Source organism: Arvicola amphibius, chromosome 1 (genome assembly GCF_903992535.2).
Source record: "Arvicola amphibius chromosome 1, mArvAmp1.2, whole genome shotgun sequence".
Lineage (NCBI taxonomy): Eukaryota > Metazoa > Chordata > Mammalia > Rodentia > Cricetidae > Arvicola > Arvicola amphibius.
The window spans coordinates 178,280,180-178,303,913 of NC_052047.1; positions in this window are offsets into that span (position 1 = coordinate 178,280,180).

Here is a 23,734-nt window from a genome sequence, read left to right on the forward strand (position 1 = left end):
CAGAAGTCACATTTTGAAAGAAATGTCCAGGTTCACTGAATTTGAAATGGAGTATGGAAACCACAGGATATATGACCTTGCAGGAGCTGCCTTCTGCTGTAGGCAACTTTAAAAATAGAGGGAGGAATGGGGAATAGGTATAACCATATTTCACCATACACGTGTATAAAATTTCCAAAAATAGAGAAAATTTTAAATTAAAAAGTGATATTATATAAAATAGTAACAAATGAATTATAAACCACAATTTAAATTTAAATAGGGAAAAAAGATAAAGATACACATAAGAAGCAAGAAGAGAGTCTGAGGAAGGCATCCACACCATCTATCCCGACCAGCGGGACACCAGCGGAGGGTCCCTGATAAACCTGGAGGAGAAGGGGGAATGGAGGGGCCAAGAGACACGAGAAATGACAGCAAGTCTAGCTTTCTGATCAAGCTGTCCATTTTATTATTCCTCAGGAGCTGTTCTATAGCAAACAGGCAAGGGGGAGAGGAGGTAGGATGCTGGAATTCAGGTCTGGCTCACCCCTAGCTGATAAGGAAATGATGAGGTCCGTGACTGTTAACTAAGAAAGGAAATGCTAATTGCTTCTAAAGCCTGGGGCCTGCAGGTCTTGCAGGGAGACAAGATACTAGGTTAATTTCCTAGGCCCAGAACTTACCTGCAGAGGTGACAGAGGTGAATATTTTACTTAACTTGTGAGCTTAAGATGGCAATAAACAAAATACAGGTCTTTGCTTCCGGCACCCAACATTACCATTCTGCCTCTATGTATATGTGCACATGTGTACAACCACATGCTTGTGAACATGCCCACATACATGCTTAAAGCGTGCACACCACACACCCAACTAAGAAGAAACGGATCTAGCTCACTCTAGCCACACAAAGGTAAATATCCTCTGACTAAAATCAAGGCAGCTGTGTAAAGTAATACTTAGCGCTTCTGAGGAGGCTAAACAATCAAGCCTCGGCTTGGGCCTTGAGGTTGCAAAGGTACTTTCATGTCACAGATTGGGTGTTTGATCAGGAATGTGGTCTGGGAACCTTCCAAGACAGTCTGTGCCAGGCTGGCAGGTTCTCAATCCAGCCCAGCCCCTGTCACCCTGGTCTTCTTAGAGAACTGTCTGTGCTGGGAGGGAAGGAAGCCATCTAAGTTTACAAAAACCCCAAAGCACTGGGTCCACCTGTGGACACAAGGACTCCGGATCCGCCTGTGGACACGGGGACTCCGGATCCGCCTGTGGATATGCGGACTCGAACCTAAGGCTAATTAGAACTCAAACAAATCTAGCAGTGGTCTGATTTTCCTCACTGCTTTAGAGGTAGGAGCTATGAGGTTCAGAACGCTTTTTCACATGTGTGGAAAGTGTTAAAGTTGAGTCTACGTCGTTACCCAGAGTCCAGTGCCCCTCACACTTCGTCTTATCTCTGCTCCAAACATCCTTGTGTGAGTTAGATATGAAGACAGCGGAAATGAAGCTTTGGCCAAAGTGGAAACTGCTGAGAGTTTAGCCCAAGAAGAGGAGGCTGCATGGCTGTAGCCAAAGCTTGCTTAGTAAGTTTGGGGATTTTCCCCTCTATTTCTTCTGTTAGTCTTTCCCCCAAGATTAATGTTTTGATTGCCTGGTTGTCCTCAAAAGACAACAATATTTATGTCTTTGTGATAATGGGAAATTTTACTTTTGTTAGCAAGTTTTTCCTGATTTGGGTGAGTTAAAAATCAAGACAATAGTGGATGTGGCAGTGCACACCTAATCCTGGCACTCAGGAGGCAGAAGGAGAGGCAGGTGGATCCCTGTGACTTTGAGGCCAGCCTGGTCTATATTTAGCAGCGGTGCTCAACCTTCCTAAAGTTGCAATCCTTTAATACAGTTCCCCATGTTGTAGTGACCCCCCCCCCACCATAAAAATTATTTTTGATACCACTTCATAACTGTAATTTTGCTGCCATTACGAATCATAATGTAAATATCTGATATGCAGAATAGCTAATACACAGTTCCCAAAGGGCTCATTACTCACAGGTTGAGAACCACTAGCGTAAAGAGTTCTAGGCCAGGTCAGGCAGTGGTGGTGCATACCTTTAATCCCAGCACTCGAGAGGCAGAGGCAGGTGGATCTCTCTGAGTTCAAGGCCAGCCTGGTCTACAGAGTGAGTTCCAGGACAACCAGAGCTACACAGAGAAACCCTGTCTCACAAAACAAAAAACAAAGGAACACAAAGAGAGAGAGAGAGAGAGAGAGAGAGAGAGAGAGGGGGCGGGAGGGAGGGAGGGAGGGAGGGAGGGAGGGAAGAAGGACGGAAGGAAGGAAGGAAGGAGGGAAGGCGACGCGAGGAGAACAAAAGAAGACTCTTGTCCTTGGAGATTCTAGTCAGCACCCATCTGTTTACAGAGAACAGAGACCCCCCCCCCCCTTGAGTAAGAAAGGAGACGCTGCCTTCACAGCTCAAAAGGAAAATACTAAGACATCTGTGGCTGGGAGTCCAGCACGGTGTCCTCCCTCAACCTCTCTTGGCCTCTCAGCTTTCTCTCCCTCCCCTTAGCTTTTTCTGTGTGTTTTAACTTCTGCTCTCCCACAATCTCGGAACAGCTGGCCCCCCTCAGCTCTGCCTGGATTTTCAGTGGCAGGGCCACCCTCAGCCCTGCCTGGATTTCCAGTGGCAGGACCACCCTCAGCCCCTCCTGGATTTTCAGTGGCAGGGCCACCCTCAACTGCACTTGGTCATTTCCGTTCCAAGGGCCTTAAGTTCTCGATAGGGAAATGTAACTGATCTGCCTTGTTCTATCAAACCCAGACATCCAAGACAGAGGTTGTTGTCTGACTTAGGGGTGAGCAGCCTCCCTTTGGGGTCCACGTCACTTCTTGTCCCATTAACTGTGGCCAGAGATAGAGAATGCTCGCTAAGGACAGTAGCCCCCTTGGAAGAGGCTGATTCCCCAGTGTTTGGGGACAGATATTATGTTAGTTACTTTGGCATCACTTTGACCAAACACCTGACAGAATTTCAAAGGGGAATGATTTAGTGTGGCTAGTGGTTTTGTACGCCTTTCGGTACATCCTGGCAGGAAAGGCAAAGTAGAACAGCTCCATCCATGGCAGCTGGATGTAAGATGGTTGCTGTTCTCCCAGTAGCAGACCAGGAAACCGAAAATGGTGGAACCTGGGAGGTCAGGCTTTAACCTTCAGAGGCCCATCCCAGTGACCTCCTTCTGCCAGCCAAGACCACGCCCTAAAGGTTCCATGAACTCCTAAATGGCACAACCAGCTGGGAGACAAGAACTCAAATTGTGAGCCTTTGGAAGACAGAGGCAAAATGTTGTGGTTTGAAATGTCCCCCGTAAGCTCGGGTTCTGAGTACTTGGCCCTTGTCTGGTAAGGTGCTGGAGCCTTTACGAAGTAGACCAGGCTTGTAGAAAGTCACTAGGGAGAGTAAACTTTTTAGGTTATAGCTCTGCCCCTGGTTTCCACTGTTCTCTGCTTTTTTGGTCCATTACAATGTAATCAACCCCATCTCATGCTCTTGGACTATGGACAGAGCTACTTTTCCATGTTCTCCGGGCTATAATGGACTGCAATCCCCCGAATCCATGAGACAAAACAATTCTTTCTTCCCTCAGAGGTTTCTGGTGTTTTTGTGGCAGGGATATGAAAGCAAAAATAGAAAGTTGTTTTGTTTTTGGTTGCCATTTATCATTGAATCAGGACTTTCAGGGATGCCCATGCTTGCTCCTAAATTCCAGGATGCTTGACTATGTATGAGAGAGTAAAACGTTAAGGGATGGGGCTTCCCCAAAACACATGAGGAATGGAACCAGGAACCCAGTCTTCTTTCTCAGTTTAAAAATCTCTTTGCAGTTTCACATGTGTATATAGAAAATTTCATCATGTTTATTCCAATCCCCCATCTCACCACAATAAATCATTATTCTCTCCTATCTTCTTTTGTGTGTGACTCACTGATAAATCATGGTGTTTGTAGACACATATGGAAAACAAACTAGGAAGAGAGAGCCTGCTTGGTTGGTAGTCCCTGTCATCTTCAATTTCTACTAAAAAAAAAAAGAGATTTATTTTACTTATAATTTGTGTGTGTGTGTGTGTGTGCATGTGTGTGTGTGTGTGTGTCTACATATTTGAGTGTAGATGTCCACAGAGTCCATAAGAAGGCATTGACTCCCTTGGAGGTGGAGTTACAGATAGTTGTAGAGCTGCTTAACATGGGTGCTTAGAACTAAGCTCAGGTCCTATGTAAGAATAGTACATGTTACTAACCACTGAGTCATCGCACCAACCACTTCAGTCACTTCTGAATTCACAGACAATCTCAAACATCTTATTTAGACTAAGGTTGGGTCAGGGTGGACCCTTGTAGAGGTGAAAGAAAAAAAATTACTTCATTGGGTAATTTTTTAGGCTGTGATCATGATGAACAGTATTGGTCAGGGTTGTCATGTTGGCATTTCTACTTAAAATAGATATCTATTTAGAATGGAACCCAGGGGTGAGACAAGTACAGTTTACAAGATTCTAGTGTAACCAACATAGAGCGAACAGTGGGCCACGAAAAACGATGAAGGCCAAAAATTGAGCTCTGAGTATTCTTGATGAAGAGAACGTAGCTGAAACCCAGGATCCAGAAAAAAAGATGAGAGCTAATGAGGGGGCTGCGTTGTGTTCCCCTAGAGGAATGTGATAGACAGCAGGCTTGGCAGAGCTGCTGATGAAGAGCGGCACAGACACTGGGGGAGGCTGAGCCAAGCTGAGTGTGCACTCAAGCCAGTCAGAGCTTGTGGAGCTGAGCTTCAAGTGAGACTCAAGCTCCCTTTCTGGAAAGGTAGAGTCAGCACTCACTTGTTGGCGTGGTTCGAAGGGTTACACATGACGCCATCTGTCAAGTCGAAATCTTAGCTATCGTTCAACCAACTGTAGCCATAAGAACATTTGCCCTCGGCCTTCAATTAAACACATTATCTGGGAATATTTCACTTGGCTTTGGTCATTCAGATCTGTAGTTCTTGACACTACAATGAACAAAAATCAAAAGAGAAGGAAAACATTCTTATTACTTCCTTTGAGGTCCCCTCTCCTCTGTAGTCTCCTCTCTTTAATCTGTGCTCCAAGCTTTATTCTGGAGTTGAGGGCTGAAACCTCTGGGAAAGGCAAGGCTTGAATTAACATACACACTGTAATTCTAAATGACTAATCAAAAACATTATGAGACATGTTTCTCGTAGTAAGAACAGAGATGATGATGAGGAAAACAGCCCAAAGGAAGTGAAAGAGAACGAAAACAGGAACCAGAGCTCAAGTCCTTGTCTCCCCGTCACACAATTTGGCCTTCGGTTTCTCAAAAAGTTCTCTTTGAAGTTATGCCCTCTCTCCAAAGTCCACAGCGTGGGCCGCTATAGTGATACTTCGGAGTTCTCCAGCCAACAAAGACCTCTCGTTGCCTTCGGCTTAGATGGCCCGGCTCGCTGTCCATCTAAGCCTTTTAGACATCAATCCTCTCAGTTCCTGGAGGAAGCTCTGCTCCACGTCTGATTAAGGGAGGAAAATTCTCTCTCCATTTCATCTTCTTTGTAGCAAGCTTTCTTGTAGACTATCTTTGGATGGACAGCCCCCAGATAACAACACAGAGACTTCTTGTTAATTATGAAAGCTTGGCCTGTAGTTTAGGCTTGTCCCCAACTAGCTCGTCTAACTCAAATTAACCCATATTTTAAAATCTGCATTCTGCCACATGGCTCGGTTACCTCTTTTCAGTACAGCAAGTCCAACTTGCTCTGAATCTGCCGGCAAAACCCGAGCCTAGATTCCTCTTCCTCTTCCCCTCTTCCCCAAAATTCCACCTATCCTCTCCTGCCTAGCTATTGGTCATTCAGCTGTTTATTAAGCCAGTCAGAAGACACCTTGGCAAAGTCATATCTTCATGGTGTACAAAAAGATTATCCTATAACGCTTTTGAAAATTTATTGGGCAAATAAGCTGCCTTCAAACTCAAGTCAGAGTTCAGCCTTCCTCCCTGCTCCACGCAGCAAAAAATCCAGTATGTGTTTGAGTGTGTGAGTGTGTGTGTGTGTGTGTTAAATTTAGTGAAAGCCAGTGGTCAGATTTAGGAAAGCAGATGTCAGTTGTTGTCTTATTTTTTTTTTTTTTTTGTAGAAAACACATGGTACGAAATTTGACGGCTGTAACTATTATGTATGATGTTGTTCATATTGTCCTTATAAATGACTGGCAGAGTAGTCACATGGAAAAGCAACATATTCCACAGCTCAGCCTATATAGTTCAGGGACAATCTTGTCTGTATCAGACGTGCATAAGAATGCGCTGGGCACGACAGCAAGCACCAAATGTCTCCCAGTGGGAGAATGGGGAGGGAAGTATAGTATTTGTGAGGAATAGAATAGTCTGTGCAGTGATGAAAATGAGAAGACTAGGCACAGGCAACCGGGAAACAGTGTTGCTAAGAGACCAATTCTAGAAGCCTAGAGACAAAGTTGTCTGTCTGTCTACAGTGCTGGCTGTCAAGCTCAAGGCCTGAACATGTGGGGCAAGCCCTCTGCCACTAAGCTACATTATCACCCCATGATACAGGTTGGGTTTATTCTGATTTTTGTTTGTTTGGTTGGTTGGTTTCTTGGCTTTTTTGAGACAGATTTTCTCTGTGTAGCTCTGATTGTCCTGGAACTCACTTTGTAGACCAGGTTGGCCTTCAACTCACAGAGATCTGCCTGTATCAAGAGTGCTGGGATTAAAGGCAAACACCTTCACCACCCAGTTTATTTTATTTTATTTTTGTTGTTGTTGTTGTTGAGACTTGGTTTCAGCCTGGCCTCATACTTACCAGATTGCAAAGGATGCCCTTGAACTCCTAATCCTCCTGGCTCCACCTGAATGGCTTTGCCCATTCAGAACTGTAATTCTTGACGGAAAAAAAAAATGATTACATTGCTAAGGTTATAAATGTATGCTACCAGGCCTGGATGAGAGTTTTTATTTACCCAAAAGCACATCAGATGAAGCAACATATTACATATATATGGTATTTATACAATAAATTTTTGAAAAAGATAATAAGCATCCTTTGGGTATATGCCCAAGAGTTGTATTGTTGGGTCTTGAGGCAAATTGATCCCCAATTTTCTGAGAAACCATTATACTAATTTCCAAAGTGGCTGTACAAGTTTGACTCCCACCAGTAATGGAGCAGTGTTTCCCTTACCCCACCTCCTCTCCGGCATAAGCTGTCGTCTTTGTGTTTTATCTTAGCCTTTCTGACAGGTGTAAGATAGTATCTCAGAGTCATTTTGATTTGTATTTCCCTGATGGCTAAGGAGTAATTCCTTAAGTGTTTTTTGGCCACTTGAGATTCTTCTGTTGAGGCTTCTCTGTTTAGATTTTGTACCCCATTTTTTAATTGAATTTGGTATTTTGATGTCTAGTTTCTTGAGTTCTTTATATATTTTGGAGATCAGTCCTCTGTCTGATGTGGGGTTGGTGAAGATCTTTTCCCATTCAGTAGGCTGCTTTTTTGTCTTATTGACTGTGTCCTTTGCTTTACAGAAGCTTCTCAGTTTCAGGAGGTCCCATTTATTTATTATTTTGCTCAGTGTCTGTGCTACTGGGAGTTATATTTAAGAAGCGGTCCCCTGTGCCTATGCATTCAAAGTTACTTTCCACTTTCTCTTTTATGAGGTTCAGTGTGGCTAGATTTATGTTGAAGCCTTGACTTGACATTTGGACTTAAATTTTGTACATGGGATAGATATGGATCTATTTGTATTCTTCTACATGTTGACATCCAGTTATGACGGCACCATTTGTTGGAGTTGCTTTCTTTTTTCCATTGTATAATTTTAGCTTCTTTATCAAAAATCAGGTGTTCATAGGTGTGTGGATTAATATAGCAGTCTTGGATTTAATTCCATTGGTCCACCTGTCTGTTTTTATACTAATACCTGTTGGGGCAGCTGGCCCAATCCCTGCGTTCAGGGGCGTGGCTGCCCCAGGGGAGTAGGGTACCCTTAAAAAGGACCGGGGCCCGGAAGGAGTCCCTGTTCTTGTCCCCCACGTTACCTTCTGCTTCACTGGACACTTGGTTCTGTAAGTTCCCTTATTTTCTCCTTTTATTAAAACTGATTTACTATAAAAGGACTATTTTGGTTATTTCCAAACCCCTCCGACCGCCGGTACAAATACCAAGCTGTTTTTATTACTGTAGCTCTATAATAAAGCTTGATGTCTGGGTGGTGATGCCTCTGGAAGTTCCTTTATTGTACAGGATTGTTTTGGCTATCCTGGTTTTTTTCTATATAAAGTTGAATATTGTTCTTTTGAGATCTGTGAAGAATTGTGTTGGGATTTTGATGGGTATTGCACTGAATCTGTAGATTGCTTTTGGCAAGGTTGCCATTTTTATTATGTATATCCTGCCTGTTCAAGAACACGGGAGATCTTTCCATTTTCTGATACCTTCTTCGATTTCTTTCTTCAAAGACATTTGTTCAACTGTGTTCATGTAGCATTATTCATAATAACTTCAACTGAATAATGGATACAGAAAATGTAGTACATTTGCACAATGGAGTGTTACTCAGAGGTAAAAAAACAATGACATCTTGAAATTTGCAGGCAAATTTATGGAACTAGAAAAAACCATCCTGAGTGGGGTAGCCCAGACCCAGAAAGACAAACACAGCATGCATTCACTCATAAGTGCATATTAGGTTTTATGTAAAGCAAAAGATAACCAGTCAATAGTCCACAACCCCAGAGAAACGAGGTAACAAGGAAACCCCTAAGAGAGACATACATGGATGCCATAGGAAGGGGAAATAGACAAGATCTCCTGAGAAAATTGGGAGCTTGGAGTGGGAGAAGAGAGGGTGAAAGGGGAGGGGAGGGGAAGAAGAAAGGGGGAGGAGAACATGAGGGAATGGGATGGGAATGGGATGGCCCAGATGGGGGAAAGACCGAGATGGAGAGCAAGGAAAGAGATATCTTGATTGAGGGAGCCATTATAGGACTAGTGAGAAACCTGGGACGAGGGAAATTTCCAGGAATCCATAAGGATGACCCCAGCTGAGACCCTAAGTAATTGTGGGGAGGGTACCTTAACTGCCCTTCCCCTGTAATTAGATTGATGACTACCTTATTTGTCATCATAGAAACTTCATCCAGCAACTGATGGAAGCAGATGCAGAGATCCACAGCTAGCACTGGACTGAGCTCCCGGAGTCCAGTCAAAGAGAGGGAGGAGCGATAATATGAGCAAAGGGTTGGGACCATGATGGGGGTGCCCACAGAAACAGCTGACCTGAGCTAGTGGGAGCTCACTGACTCTGGTCTGACAGTGGGGGAACCTCTGAATGTGGGTGACAGATGTGTGACTGGGGCAGTTGTGGGGCTCCTGGAAGTGGGAACAGGATTTATCCCCTTAATGCCTGAACTGACGTTTTGGAGCTCATTCTCTTTGGAGAGACACCTTGCTCAGCCTAGATATGGGGGGAGGGCCTTGGTCCTGCCTAAAAGTGATGTGTCAGACTTTGTTGACTCCTCATGGGAAGCCTTACTCTCTCTAAGGAGTGGATGGGGGATGGGGTGGGGGGGAAGGTGAGGGGAGAGGGAGGAGGGTAGGGAGAGAGAACTGGGATTGGTATGTAAAATGAGAAGAGATTGTTTTTTAAAAAATAAATTAAAAAAGAAAAGAAGAAAGATAATAAGCAATATTATTTGTAATGTAGCAGGGCAAGACAGTGAAGAAGTTCCTCCATCTTGTGTTTTTGCTGAGACCATTTCATGTTTAACTAGAATTTGATCTCCCTGATGGAAAATCCCATGGAAGATTACTCAGCTCTATTCTAGGCGCCCAAGGCCAAGATGTCCCCTATCTTAGCTAGCTTCTGTCATACTGCCTGCTTGTTCGGAACCTCCCTCTCCAGCTAACAGCTTAGCCTAGCTTCTGTGAAACTTCTGGCTTGTGCAATCCTCCCCATGCAGCTGCTGGGTGAAATAACAAATGTGACTTCTTTCTTTAAAAGTCCCTTAGTCGGTGCTAGGGATGGGGATGGAAGCAGAGGCAGGGGGACCTCTGAGTTCAAGGCCAACCTGATCTATAGAGTGAGATCCAAGACATTCAGGACTACAGAGAGAAACCCTGTCTCGAAAAACAAACAAAAATTGTCCTTAAGCTAAAAAAGAAACAAAAAAACTTCTCTAGTTTAAATGTTCCAGGCTAGACTTTGGTACCTCAGGGTAGTCCAGCTAGAATAAAAACTTTCAATTGGCGATAAACTGTGGCTGACTGGTCATCTCTGTAATAGCTCCAAATTAAAACTTATCTTTCAACTGCTAAATGAAGGAATAAAATATGATCTAGTCACAAATGAAATATACCACGATGTGGGTGAGTGTTCAAAATATTACATAAAACGAGTAAACAAACTAGTCACAAAGGACCATGTACTATTATTACATATATTGCCAACATTCTGCCAAAGATCACTAAAAATGTGGCCCTATACAAAGTCATAAAGGTACTCAAAATATTGTGAGGTGTTCTGGCAATTGGGGGCGTATATCAGATTGATTTATGTATCTTCCTCGAGTGTACACTTTGTAGCTGTCAATGTCGCATTACGATGTCAAGAGGTTGGACACCTCACCCATGAAATTTCTGACTGAGACGGGGAAAACAGACTCCTGGCGGAAGGTAGACTAGGACAATGTGGGGTGACTGCTACTAGGTACAGCTGTCCGGGGGGAGAGGGGGAAGAGTCTAAATTTCATGATGGTAACAGCTGTACAACTGTACAAACATTCTGAAAGCCACTGAAATAAACACTTCAAATGGAAAGATTATGGGATGCATGCCTTATATCTCAGTAAAGCTCTAAAAAGTAGCTGGAGACGCGTAGGCAGGAAATTCGGAAAGAGAATATTGGCAGGGAGACGCCACCCCTGGGCAGGCGGTCCTGGGTTGTAGAGGAAAGCTAGCTGAGAAGCCATGAGGGGCAAGCCAGTAATCACGGCTCCTCCGCTGGTCTCTGCCTCAGCTCCTGTCTCCTGTCGCAGGGACAGGCCACATGCAAAGACGAGACAGGATGAGGAAGGGTTCCGGATACGGCATTCACCCTGTGTGTGTGAGCGTTAGGAGGAACCACTGGCATTCTTGATTTTATAAATAATTATAGTACATGTCGTCGGTGTTAAATACGCCATAATGCAATTTTGTCATGGCATTAGGAAGAACTCTAACAGTGGGCCACATTTAAGTTGCCCAGCCACTGTTCTCAGTTTTCACCATGTTCTTCCAGGATGTCAGTGTGTTCCACAAACACAACAAAAACGTACATTTCCAACAGCGGCTGCACCCTCTGTGCACCGTCCCCACGGTCTGCACGCTGTCACTGCGGTTTGCATCACATGCCCCACAGGCTTTGCAGAGCTTCCCAAAGCTGGCCAGGGTTGCCTCTCTGTGTTGATGGCCAGGGCTCTTCAGTCTTATTTAGAAGAACTCCGGGTCTAGAATCAGTCTACCCTGTCAGCCTCACGGCTCACTGCTTTGCGCCATTCATATTTAAGAGACAAAAAGTCTACCTGACCCAGAGTGGTTCCTTCCATCATTCTCGACCTCCTAGTCGGCACCGTTTCTTCATGGTGTAACCTGCCCCGTGGGGCTATGTTTGTTTAGCAAGCTCTATGACAAGTCCCTTTGCTGTGTCTATAGAGAGGAGGATAATAGAAATGAATACCAAGCACGTTTAGACTCTGGGCCTGGCACCTAGCCACATGCACTATGTGTAGGCTCTTGCTAGCAGATGACAGGGATGGCTTGGGCTCTTTGACTGGTCTTCAGGATAGGTTGTTTACACTGGGAGCTGTAATGGAGATATTTGTACCTAAGGCCAGTTTGCAGATGAGCAGTGTTAGCTGTTGGGTTAATTTCTAGAAATAGAGGAACTGGAGCCAGAAGAACACAAACCTTCAGTTTTAAGAGATAAAGCCTGCTGTGTGGAAGCATGGGCTTGTGGTTCCAAACTTAGAAAGCAGAGGCAGGAAGAGCAGAAGTCCCAGATCGTATTCCCTTTCGACAGCCAGTTTGAGACCAACTTGGGCTCTGTGAAAGTTTGTCTCGAAACAACACAAGAAAGGAGAAGTAGGGTAGACACTTGAAAAGATGAAGTAAATAATGAAAAGAACCTGGAAAGTTCTACCTGAAAAAGACTTAGTTGGTCACTGGGCTATGGGACTAGGTCTCTGCAGTGGGAATAATTCCTTCTGTTGGTCCAGACCGGACTGTGCATGTGACAAGGCTCCTCGGATGTAAAGGAATGGCCCCTGCTACCGTTGGCCGAGTGCCAGCTGTATTTGCTGCGCAAACCTGCAAACCTAAAATACTTCATTTTCTGTTCAACTGGCAGTTAGGAGGAGAAAGAATCTTTGAACTCAAAAACCCATCCTTTTTGTTCTGCACTGTAGTGTTTTCAATTTTTTAAGCCTTAGTTTTGGAACTTTCTGAAGGTATTTGGTGTTAAAAAAGAAAAGCGAAAACATCCAACATGCCTTTAAAAAGAAAGTGGAGTCCACTATTTGCGCTTTTCCCATACAAATTAAACTTTAATATCATGCTTGGGGTGGAAGGTGGGTCAAGAAATACTGTATTTCTTTTTCTCTCTTATTTTTTACTTTATTGGGTCTTTTTTTTCCTGTTGAGTCTAGTCAATAATCCACATTCTGCAGCCACTCAAATGTCAAAATGTTTCAAAAAATATATTTAAAAAAAATAAAGGAATGAATAGAGGCAGTCTTGTTCTTAAGTTAGTTCTGTGTCCCCCTGAACTGTAGGTGAACTCGCCGGGCTTATAAAGGAGCAGCTGTTCCTGCAATTGAAACCATGGTTCATTACAAGCTGACCTTGGATTCAGGACTAAAACTTCCTCTATTTTACTACAACTGTTCAGACAGGGACTGGAGATAAACAATAATCAAAATCAGGACGGAACTTGACTGGGAAACCCTCTATGTTCTTTGGCTGAATTATAGCAACTCAAGAATTGCCAGGAGTGAGGCAATGCCCAATGACCCCCGAGCATTCCCTTTTGAAACGCCATGGTCCAGGCTGCCAACTTGAGCACACAAAGGCTGATTGTAGCGACTGCTTAAGCATATACTTATAGAAACATTAATTATCACCAGTCCTATTTTAAACATTTATAGCATTTATAGAGTTGAGATGAAAGGACTCTTTATATCCATCATATATATATATATATATATATGTATATATATATATATATGTATATATATGTATATATATACATACACACACACACACATATATATATTTGTGTAAAAAGTATGATTACAGAGTGTTTGGAGTTTGTTTCTTCTCCCTGGAAATTCTTCTTTCTAGGTCTTATTCCTAAAATACCGAGCTCAGTCTGAGGCTTACACGGTAATCAGGTTAGATGTGAGAAGGCAGCAGGGAGAGTGGACATGAGGGTGTCATGGAGGGAACGAGGTGGGGGGCTCGTGCAGTGTGGGAGGTACGGGCACCTTGGTGTGGAAGATTTGGGACTTCAGTGTCCCAGTTGGGAACTGTTAACTTTCAGTTTGCTAAGATGAAAACTCTAGAGTAAAGACAATGGTTCTCATGTATTAGAGGTTGCTTTCGAAATACACGTTAATAGTCAGGTATGGTGACATACGACTTTAAACCCAGCACTCAGGAGGCAGAGGCAGTCAGATATCTGTGAGTTCAAGGCCAGCCTGTTCTACTTAGTGAGTTCCAGGACATCCAGGAAACCATGAATTTCCCCCTCCTTCCCTGTATATAGTCTTGCATATTCTTGCATGTATACACACACACACACACACACACACACACACACACATATTGTGGAGCTGACAAGGTGGCTCAGCTGGGAACAGAGATTGCCCTACAAGTCTGGCTACATCACTGGATCCCATATAGAAGGTGGAAGGACAGAACTCAACAAAGCTGTCCTCTGACCTCTACACACAGCATGGCATGTCCTGTTCTCCAATAATAAGTAAATAAAATAAATAAATTAAATAAATAAATAAATGAGTTTAAAAGATGCACATAACGAGGTCTGTCCTAGAGAATGTGTGTTTGTTTGATTGCTTGTTTAAGATAATGATCTCACTATACCAGTTCAGGCTGATTCCAAACTGACAGTCACCTGTCTCAGCCCCCTAAGTGTGGAGATTGCAGAAGCATGCTAAAGTTGGCTTTAAAATGGTCTATGGAAAGCTGTGTGCAAGGTATTATTTACTCTTAATATCTTGGTTTCTTGAAGGCAAACATTATTCGTTACAGGTGCAGGGAAAGTGGCCTGAGCTATCCACTGACAGGGACTAGCTGTCCTTGGCATACAGGATGCTTGTAGTATGAGTTCTAATTGGTTTTAATAATTAAACCTCAGAGTCAGATACTAGGGGATGAAAGCTGAATGATCAGAGAAGGAGAGCAGCCAACTAGAGTCTGTACCCCTCTGAAATCTCCAGAGTGAAAAGAGACTGAACTTCTATCTCCTCCCACCTTATATTCCCCTCTCCGCCCAGCTATTTCACTTCCTGTCTGTCTGTACAGACCTCCAGACCTCTGTAGTTAACTAGTGGCTAACTCTGCCCTCTGATGTTCAGGCAACCTTTATTTGTTAGAGTACAAACAAGATATCACATTTCCCCTTTTGTCTAAAATAAAAAGGTCATAACTAATATAAGAAAAACTATATACAATAAGTACAATAATTATTTACAATATATAGAGGTAATAAATATATCAACAATGTCTAGTCCATAAACATGTGACAAATTCAGAGAAAATACTCTATTATCTATCCTGTTTTGGTGAGTTGAAAAGATTGTATCTAATTCACCTTCTATCCTAATTTGCATTACCAAAACTATCTTTTAATGTCTCTCAAATTCATACACTTTACACCTCTTTAGTGAATTTCTTTTCTGAATCTTGTAACAAGGAAAATTGTAACTATAACTATAAAGTCTTCAACTCCATCAGAGACCTGAGAAGGAAATAATATTACCTGAGTAAGCAGGAAGTGCAAGCAAGCGACTTCCAAAAATTGTGAGAAATGACAGAACAGTTGGCTGCCTGGAAAGTCACCCAAGGTTCCTTTACAATATTGGGGCATCCGTCTTTGGCCTACCAGCCTAGCATATCTGACAGACTTTTCTGTGAAGCATTACTGACATTTCTGTGAAGCAGAATATTCTGAAGGGCTGTCCTACCTTGTCTCGACAAAGTTTGGCAGTCACTTTCTTTTGTGTCCTGCTTGTCTAATTTGGATAGCATACTGTCAGCAGTTGAGGCAAGGGTACTTTCTTGCCCAGTGGCTTATTTTGCCACAAAGAAAATAAATTTCATGTGAAGTTCATTTGATGCCCATTATTTTCTTTGAAGTACATTTGTGTTTCTAGGAGATGACATATCTCATTGTCATAAAAAACTGTTATAAAAAATCTTAAATGCCATATTCTGCAGATCTCTAAAGTGTTTGAGGATGACCTGTCTGTTTAAAATATACCTTCACTTGACTTTGAAAACATACCTAATATGACTATAAGTTCGATTATGATAGGTGACTAATTACTAACCTGAATTTCCTTACTATTCTAAATAGTTGGTAATAATAACTTTCAAAAACTAGAAATTTGCATTACATTGTTAAATGAGTTGCATAGTTACACTATCTTGAACGAAAGTAGAAATATATGTACGGTATGTTCCAACAAAGATAATCTTAAATTTGTATCAAAATAAAAAAATCAATATCAATGCAAAATATTTAAAACGAGTAGTTTTTTGGTTTAAAAATAGATTTAATTATCTAGCTTTTTATCCTATTTCTATATTTCCCCTTTTTCTTTTCAGAGTAAACTTAATAATCTACCTTTATACGCTATCATATCTATATCCCCCTTTATATAGCCCTGAATCTAAACTCCTTTGTTCCATATTTTTTCTGACTATTACCAATAACAACTTGGAACCAATCCCCCTAAACAATGGCAAATATCCATAATCCAGTGAAAGACCTAAGACCACCCACCCTACCTCTTGGGAATGTGGGCATTGTGTTCCTAAATTTACTTCCTGCTGTCTGGGGTGGCAACATCTTTAGGGGATCCTGAAAATAAAACTTTGTGTTAATAGTCAAGACCAGGGAGAGGTGGCTGTACCATTTGTTGTCCAATCTCTATGTAATGAGAAAATGCAGGATTTGTCTCAAGCCCTGGCCAGAGTAGTCTGTGAGGCTGTATCATCCCAGCTAGCCACCTCGAAATCATCCTGAGCAGCTTGTTCCTCAAAGCCAATCTTTAGGTAGTGTTTTTCAGCTTAGTGGTGTTATCATAGTCCTGGCAGAATCATCATTGTGGGGCTCCTTCCTCCTTTTAGAGACATCAAAAGCCACAGTTAGGCATGGTCTTGGTTCACTGCAAAAAAACTTAAACATTTTATATGCCATATGCAGTAGATGTCAAAGAGGTTAAAGGACCATAGTTCATTATGTACATTCAGAGTACAAAAACTTAATTCCTAGTTACCTGTAGAGACTCAAACCAGAAATCATATAAAGGAAGCTAGATGAAGTCTTTTTCTAGAGTTAGTTAATACTCTAGATGATCATTAATATCATAATAAAAAGTTTAATATATATTAATCTTATGAATTTTGAGGTAATATGTATACCTTAAGAAAAACTTTAAAGAGTCAAAATAAAACCAAAGGATTATGAGATTAGTGGTAATAAAATAGTCCCCTAATTTTGGTTTTTCTTCTGTCTCATATCAGGTGGCTCTTGTGACATAAAATAGAGATTTTTGATTTTACTTTAATAAGCATGCTTGGATGTAGAGAAGGAGAGAACCACACTCCAACTTCAAAGAGAGCTTTAATTTTTAATTGAACTGGCACTACAAAAAGACTCATGATATGACTGTAGAGAACAGCAGAAACAAACATTTGGGAAGATTTATGAAATTTTATTCTGTTGGAAATGTGATATACCAATAGGCTATTTTACTTTTTTTTCTTGGGACATTTTTTTCCTGAATGATTTGTCCTTTTCCTTCAGATGTCTTATTTGTCTTCAAAAATATCACCACAGATACTGAACTGGGCATGGTGGAGTATTGGAGAGGCTTGACCCTGCACTAGTAATGCTTTTGGTTTCTTGGGCATTCATTGGTATGGAGACTTAGATAAAATCTGAACTGCTTGAAAAAGTCACAAAAGTGCACAAATTCCAATGATATACAAATTGAGACCTGACTGTTCATTTCCGGTTTTCCCTCCATTTTCCTTTTACCTTCCCTTCCTGGATCTGCCAGATTGCATTTGTCTGCCAACAGATTACCATCTAGGTGTCAGATCTGGTATTAGAAGACCAAGACTATACGGTTTTACTTAATTTTCTATTGTGATAAATACTGTAACTGAGGCATTTGTAAAAGAAAGCATTTAATTAGGGTCACAGTTTCACCTGGTTAGAGCCTGTATTAGTCAGGGCTTCTATTGCTGTGATAAAGCAGCATGACCAAATAGCAACCTGGGGAGGAAAGAGTTTATTTGACTTACACTTCCACATTGCTGTTCATCATCGAAGAAAATCAGGACAGGAACTCAAACAGGGCCAGAACCTGGAGGCAGGAGCTGAGGCAGAGGGTGTGGAAGGCTATGCGTACTGGCTTGCTTCTCATGGCTTGCTCAACCTGCTTTCTTGTAGAACTAGTACCTCCACCCACAATAGGATGGGACCTCCTCCATCAATCACTAATTAAGAAAATGCCTTACAACTGGATCTTATGGAGGCATTTTCTCATGTAAGATTCCCTCCTTTCTCCTTTCAGATGACTCTAGTTTGGGTGTCAAGTGGAGATAAGACCAGCCAGCACATCATCCGTGATGGTTAAACAAAGGCATGGTAGCAGGAACAACTGAGAGCTTGCAGATTAATCCAAAAGTATGAGGCGATGAGTTAGTTATTGGGAATGGCATGGACCATTTGAAAACCTCAAAGTCCACCTGCAGTGATATACCTCCTCCTCCAAGGCAACACCTTCTAATCCTTCCCAACCAGTTCTATCGATTGAGGATCAAGAATTCAAACATATAAGCCTATGGGGGTCCCTCTTATTCAAACCACCACACATTCCTACCTGAGTGTCCCACCCATCCAATTCCACAGCAGCAGAGAGTGACCCCCGGACAAAGGCCTGCACAGGCTGCTGCTCTGCTCCCTCCTTCTGCCACCAGTTTTCTGCACAGGACACCAGTGCTAGGTCAGATGCGGATCTATATTATTCTCTTCAAGACCAAGCTCCTCACTGTTGCTGCCAAGGTCAACTGGTTCCACTTTAAGACCTAGAGAGGCAGCTATGGTTTATTACATACTAACTAGGTTAAGCAATTTGTAGAATGAACACATGAGCAATGCATGTAGGAGCAGAAGAGCTCAGGTGACAGTTGGCTGGGAGAAAGGAGAGGTGGGTCACAGGATGACTCAGGTCAGCAGTTGAGGCCTCCCGAGATAACTCCAACTGCCAGGCATAGGGGGCCAGAGGGCTGCCCTGGTGAATGGAGGCCAAGTGAGCCCATGTCCTGCTCCTGGGGCCTCAGGAGTCTAGCACTCAGTTGCAGCTAGAAATGACTTTCACAACTAGAGCTTCAGTTTCTTGCTAGGAGGGTGGAAGTGGGATGCAGAGGTGTATGTGTAGGGGGGGGGTGAGTCTTAGAGAGTAAAGAGGTAGGTGGTACCTGCCCTAGATGCACTCTGAAAGTCTTTGGTCTGCTTTGTGTATCATGCTGTTAGGAGACTGAGCCCAGACCTTGGTACCCTGAGGAGGAAGACCTAAAGAGAAAAGAGAAGATCTTCCGGTGTCAATTAGACCAGACAGGGAAGGTTTGCTGGGCAGCAAAAAGCATTTCATTTCCCAGGTGGCAAATCAAAGACAAGAAAACTAAGTCTTTTCCCGTAGAGAAGCAGAGCCCAAAGCAGGGTGCTTAGAGATCTTCATGCCCCTAATCTCACACCTCCTGGGTGTGAAAACCCTGGACAAATTAGCTGTCTCTCTCAACTCCATCACCATGTCTAGAGATTTGTGGGGATACAAATATGTTACCCATGTTTGAAAGTATTTTTTGTCTAAGACCAATAGTAGTATGAGTTGTTTGCTGTTCAATAAATTTTACTGTGTTCTGGGCTAAATAATTAAATATGTATCTGATTTGGATGAATTGTTACAATTGTAATGAGGAGTCTATTTTCTGACTACTTGGTAAACAGGTTTAGGGAGGATTGAGTGGCAGGCTAACCACTGAGAACATACAACTTTGGGTCAGTGCCAAGGTCATGGTTGGTGCCCAGATGCTGGCTAACTCCAAAGTCCTGTTCTCGATTATTGGTTGATTGGGGTGTACATTAATGGGCTAAAGATCAATAGCCAAAGATAGAATTGGGGCTGAGTTTTGAGCCAATGCCTCTGAAGACGGACTTGTAGAAGAGCAGGATGCAGAAAAGAAAGACCCTGGGGCTGAGAGAAGATAGACTTCACATAGAAAAAGGTCAGTGAGGAGAAGCAGGGACGGGATGGACAGTCAGGATGGTAGCAGATGCCACGGCTTCTGCGGGTTTTCTCATCAGCCCCATGACAGAGAACCTCCTTCAGCCAATGACCTTTAATGACCTTTAAGAGGCTGGACCAGGTTGGGGCATGACCTTTTGGGTACCCAGAGAAAACCCACCAGCCCGCCCAGCTCTCACTCTCTCTTGTTCCCATGCTCAACACCTTGAGGTTGGACCTCCCGTTCCTGTTCCGTGAGTTTTTTCCTCACATTAAAGAATAATATTGCCGGGTGGTATTGGCACATGCCTTTAATCCCAGCACTCTGGAGGCAGAAGCATCTCTGTGAATTTGAGGCCAGCCTGGTCTACAAGAGCTAGTTCCAGGACAGGTTCCAAAGCTACAGAGAAACCCTGTCTCGAAAAACAAAACAAAACTAAAAAGAATAATATTGGAATCTTTTGGAGTTAGTTTGGGATTATTTGACTCGCCCCCCCCCCCTCGCTTTTATGCCTTAAGCTACAGCCCCAGGAAGATAAAAAGATCAGAGGGACACCTCTTGAAGTACCACAAGCTTAGAGGCTATGTGATTTGCCCTTTGTATCTGGCTATTGTATGACAGGGAGGGAGGAAGGGATGGAAGGAAGGAGGAAGGAAAAAAAGGAGGAAGGAAGAAAGAATTTTAATTCCTTTACCAGTACGATAAATAAGATCTAGCAGCAAGCCTAATAACTATTTTAAATTTTGTTTTGCCTTTTACCTTTTTGAGGTGGGAGGTCAAGTATTGAACCTGTGAAAACACAGTTCTGTACCTGTGAAAAAAACGCATACTCTGTGACTAAATTAGAGCCCTAGACCAGTGGTTCTCAACCTGTGGGTCACGACCCCTTTGGCAAGCCTCTATCTCCAAAAAATGTTTTTACTACAATTTATAATACTAGCAAAATTACAGTTATGAAGTAGCAACAAAATTGATTTAATGGTTGGGAGTGACCACACCATGAAGAACTGTATTCAAAGGTGGCAGCATTAGGGAGCTCTAGATCCACAACCCCCACACACAATGATGAGTGTAAATGCCACTTTAAGACACGTACAATAACTAGAATGCCACATTTTCCACCAGTGACAATGGCCTAGCAACATCTGTATTCCTCAAGTTTGTTGCCTAAAAGAAGAACATGCTAAATTTCAGTTAGGAATACGAGAAAATAGCTCACTCAACCCGTGGCTCAGCTGTGAGGTGCCTAGCATGCTCAGGGCTCTGAGTTCAATTTCCAGAATGGGTGGGCAGGGCATACAATGCATTACAATGAAAATGTTAAGCTAGGACCTCCTGGAAATTTTTCCACCCAACCTTTGCCACCACAGCAAGCCCGGAGTCATACCGTGAACACAGGTAGCCCCAGAGCCTAGAAGATGGCAGCTCTAAGGCCCAGGTTTATCTAAACCTTCGAGATGGTAGGATAGAAGATTTTTTACAACCAGAATCTTGTTTCCTTCTGCCATCTTGGGTAAACAAAACAAAGAAGCCAGACCCAGGCAGTTTCTGCCCCTCAGTCTTTTGGGAGCCGAAATTGGCATCTTGTTGTCAAAGAACCTAAGTTTTACGTGTGTGTATGTGTGTGTGTGTGTGTGTGTGTGTGTGTGTGTGTGTGTGTGTGTGGGGGGTATCTGTGATCCTATCAAGGGCCATAAAAGACCATGCCAGTGAAGGTAGGAGATCAGCATGGTGAGTCTTAAACAATTAGCTGGAGAAAGGAGCCATGAAGGAAGTTTATGTGCAGGTGTCTGTTATCTATATGCCTGGAGATAACCAAATTCCTGTCCGAGGGCTCCAACATTAGCGGCTTCTGGAGAGTTCTGGTCTGTTCCCTTTTAATATGGAACATTTCACATTGCCATACTTCTTCACTGTCTATGAAAAAACAACACCCACTGGCAAACCGGGATGGTGTTTATGAAAGCCATTGCCTAGGCTAAGCTGGGACTAAGAGCCAGCTGAGCCTCCCTGGCCTCCTCATCCCGGGCTCTTCGCATGAGCTGGTACACACCTTACTTCAACTCTGGGAGGAAGGAAAGGTTGGCCTTCTTTCTCTCAGAATGCCTGGAGAAGGAGGGAGAGCTGTGGATGACTGCTTCTGCTTTCTTGTGTAGATGCAGGGCTTGCATCAGGGATGGACCTGTGTTTGTCAAGTACAGGACTGGGAACGAACGTCATGCTGAGCAGAATGAAGGCTGACCTTTTTCATACCCCTCCCATTCTGCCTGGAGAGACCACCAGCAGACTCTCCAGGGATGGCCATAGTGTAGTGGATCTGGACATGGTGCCTCGCAGAGAAAAGACCATGCGTAGGCACTGCACTGTTTATGTGAAGAGCAAACTTCCCTGGGAATTCTGGGAAATGGGTGTCAAGAGAGTCAAAGTCAAGCAAGACCTCATCTGAGAGGTAGATGGGAGATGAGAAGTGAGCAGAATCAGCCACCAGCTGGAGGTGGGGCTCAGCTGGGAGAGTGCATACCCCGAACATACAGAGCCCTGAGCTCCCCTTACAGACCAGGCATGGTGGCCCAAGCCCATAACCCTAGCACTGGAGAGTGAAAGAGGGAGAACCAGAGAGTAAACTCAGTCTTGGCAACCCAGCAAGTTCCAGGCTATCTTGAGCTATTAGAGAATGTCTTTTTTTTTCTTTTTCGTCTCTTTTGTAACACTTCTATTTTGAAAGTGGGATACAATAATAAAGCACTATTTCCATAGAAAGTGTGAGGAAATGAGCTGAGGATGGAGCTCAGTGATGGAGCGCATGCCTTGCATGTGTGAGGCTCTGGGTTTGATTGAAGGTCTCACTATACACACATGCATATACACAAACACACACATACAAATATGCACACACATATGAATGCACACATGTGTGTAGATTTGATCTTTAGCTTGTCTATCAGTCTAGTCTATCTATCATCTGTCTATCTCTATCTATCTATCTATCTATCTATCATCTATCTATCTATCTATCACATATATCGACATATGCAGTTGTGTCCTAGTAAGATGTGGCTACCAAAGTATTACACTTGTTGAAGTTTACTTGTGTGTTTATTTATTTATTTGTGTGTGTGTGTATGTGTGTGTGTATGTGTGTGTGTGTATGTGTGTGTGTGTGTGTGTGTGTGTGTGAGAGAGAGAGAGAGAGAGAGGTGAGTGTGAGCTTATGTGAAGGTCAGGAGCTGGTTCTTGCCTTCCTCCTTGCTGGGGCAGGGACTCTTCTTACTCCAGTCTGGCTGGCCCATAAGTGACCTATTTCCTTGTCTCTGCCCCCATCTCGGGTTAGGAGTGCTGTGGTTACAGGTGAGTGCTACTCCATCCGGCTTTTTCTTGGGTTCCAGGAATCAAACTCTGGTCATCAGGATGGAGTACCTAGTGGTTTTACCTGCTGAGCCATCTTGATGGCCCTTGGTTTTTTATCACTGGGTAGTAGATAGGCTAGCAGGGCCAACTGACTGCTAGCATCAAAGCCGGAATTCAGTCAGGAAGCTGATCCCAAAGGCCAACTCCTTTCATTCTAAGATAACTTTTCCTTTCAATTTCTCTTGGGCAAAAAGAAAATATGTTCCATAAGTCAAAGAGAGAAATTAGTCAGTTGTGCAAGGTGCTGATGCTTCTGGATTGATCCAAAGCATGTTGATAACCTGAGTGGCAATGAGGCAAGGCAAAAGCCAGCCAGGACACCACCCAGCTGCTCCTGGGGTAAACGGCCAGCTGGTCTGCTGTTTCCTGGAATAGCAGAACCAGGGCGGAAAGAACAAGTGTATGCTACTACCAGTGTGCGCTCCATAGAAATCGTATTTCTTCCGCTACCATTGTAGATGCCAACATGACCAGTGTTTCAAAGGCAGTGGAGTAATCTTCCAGGTGGCAGTTACAGAGAATGACTGGGTGAGGCCTATTTCCTATGGAGTAGAGACAGGATTGCCACCTGCTCAGCTAGTGGAACATGGACGAAAAATCTGCGAAGAAAGCTACTAACTTCACTGGATTCTCAACTATTTTAATTGCTATATCATTTTAGTAATTAAACAGATCTCTCAATAAAATGATAAGGACC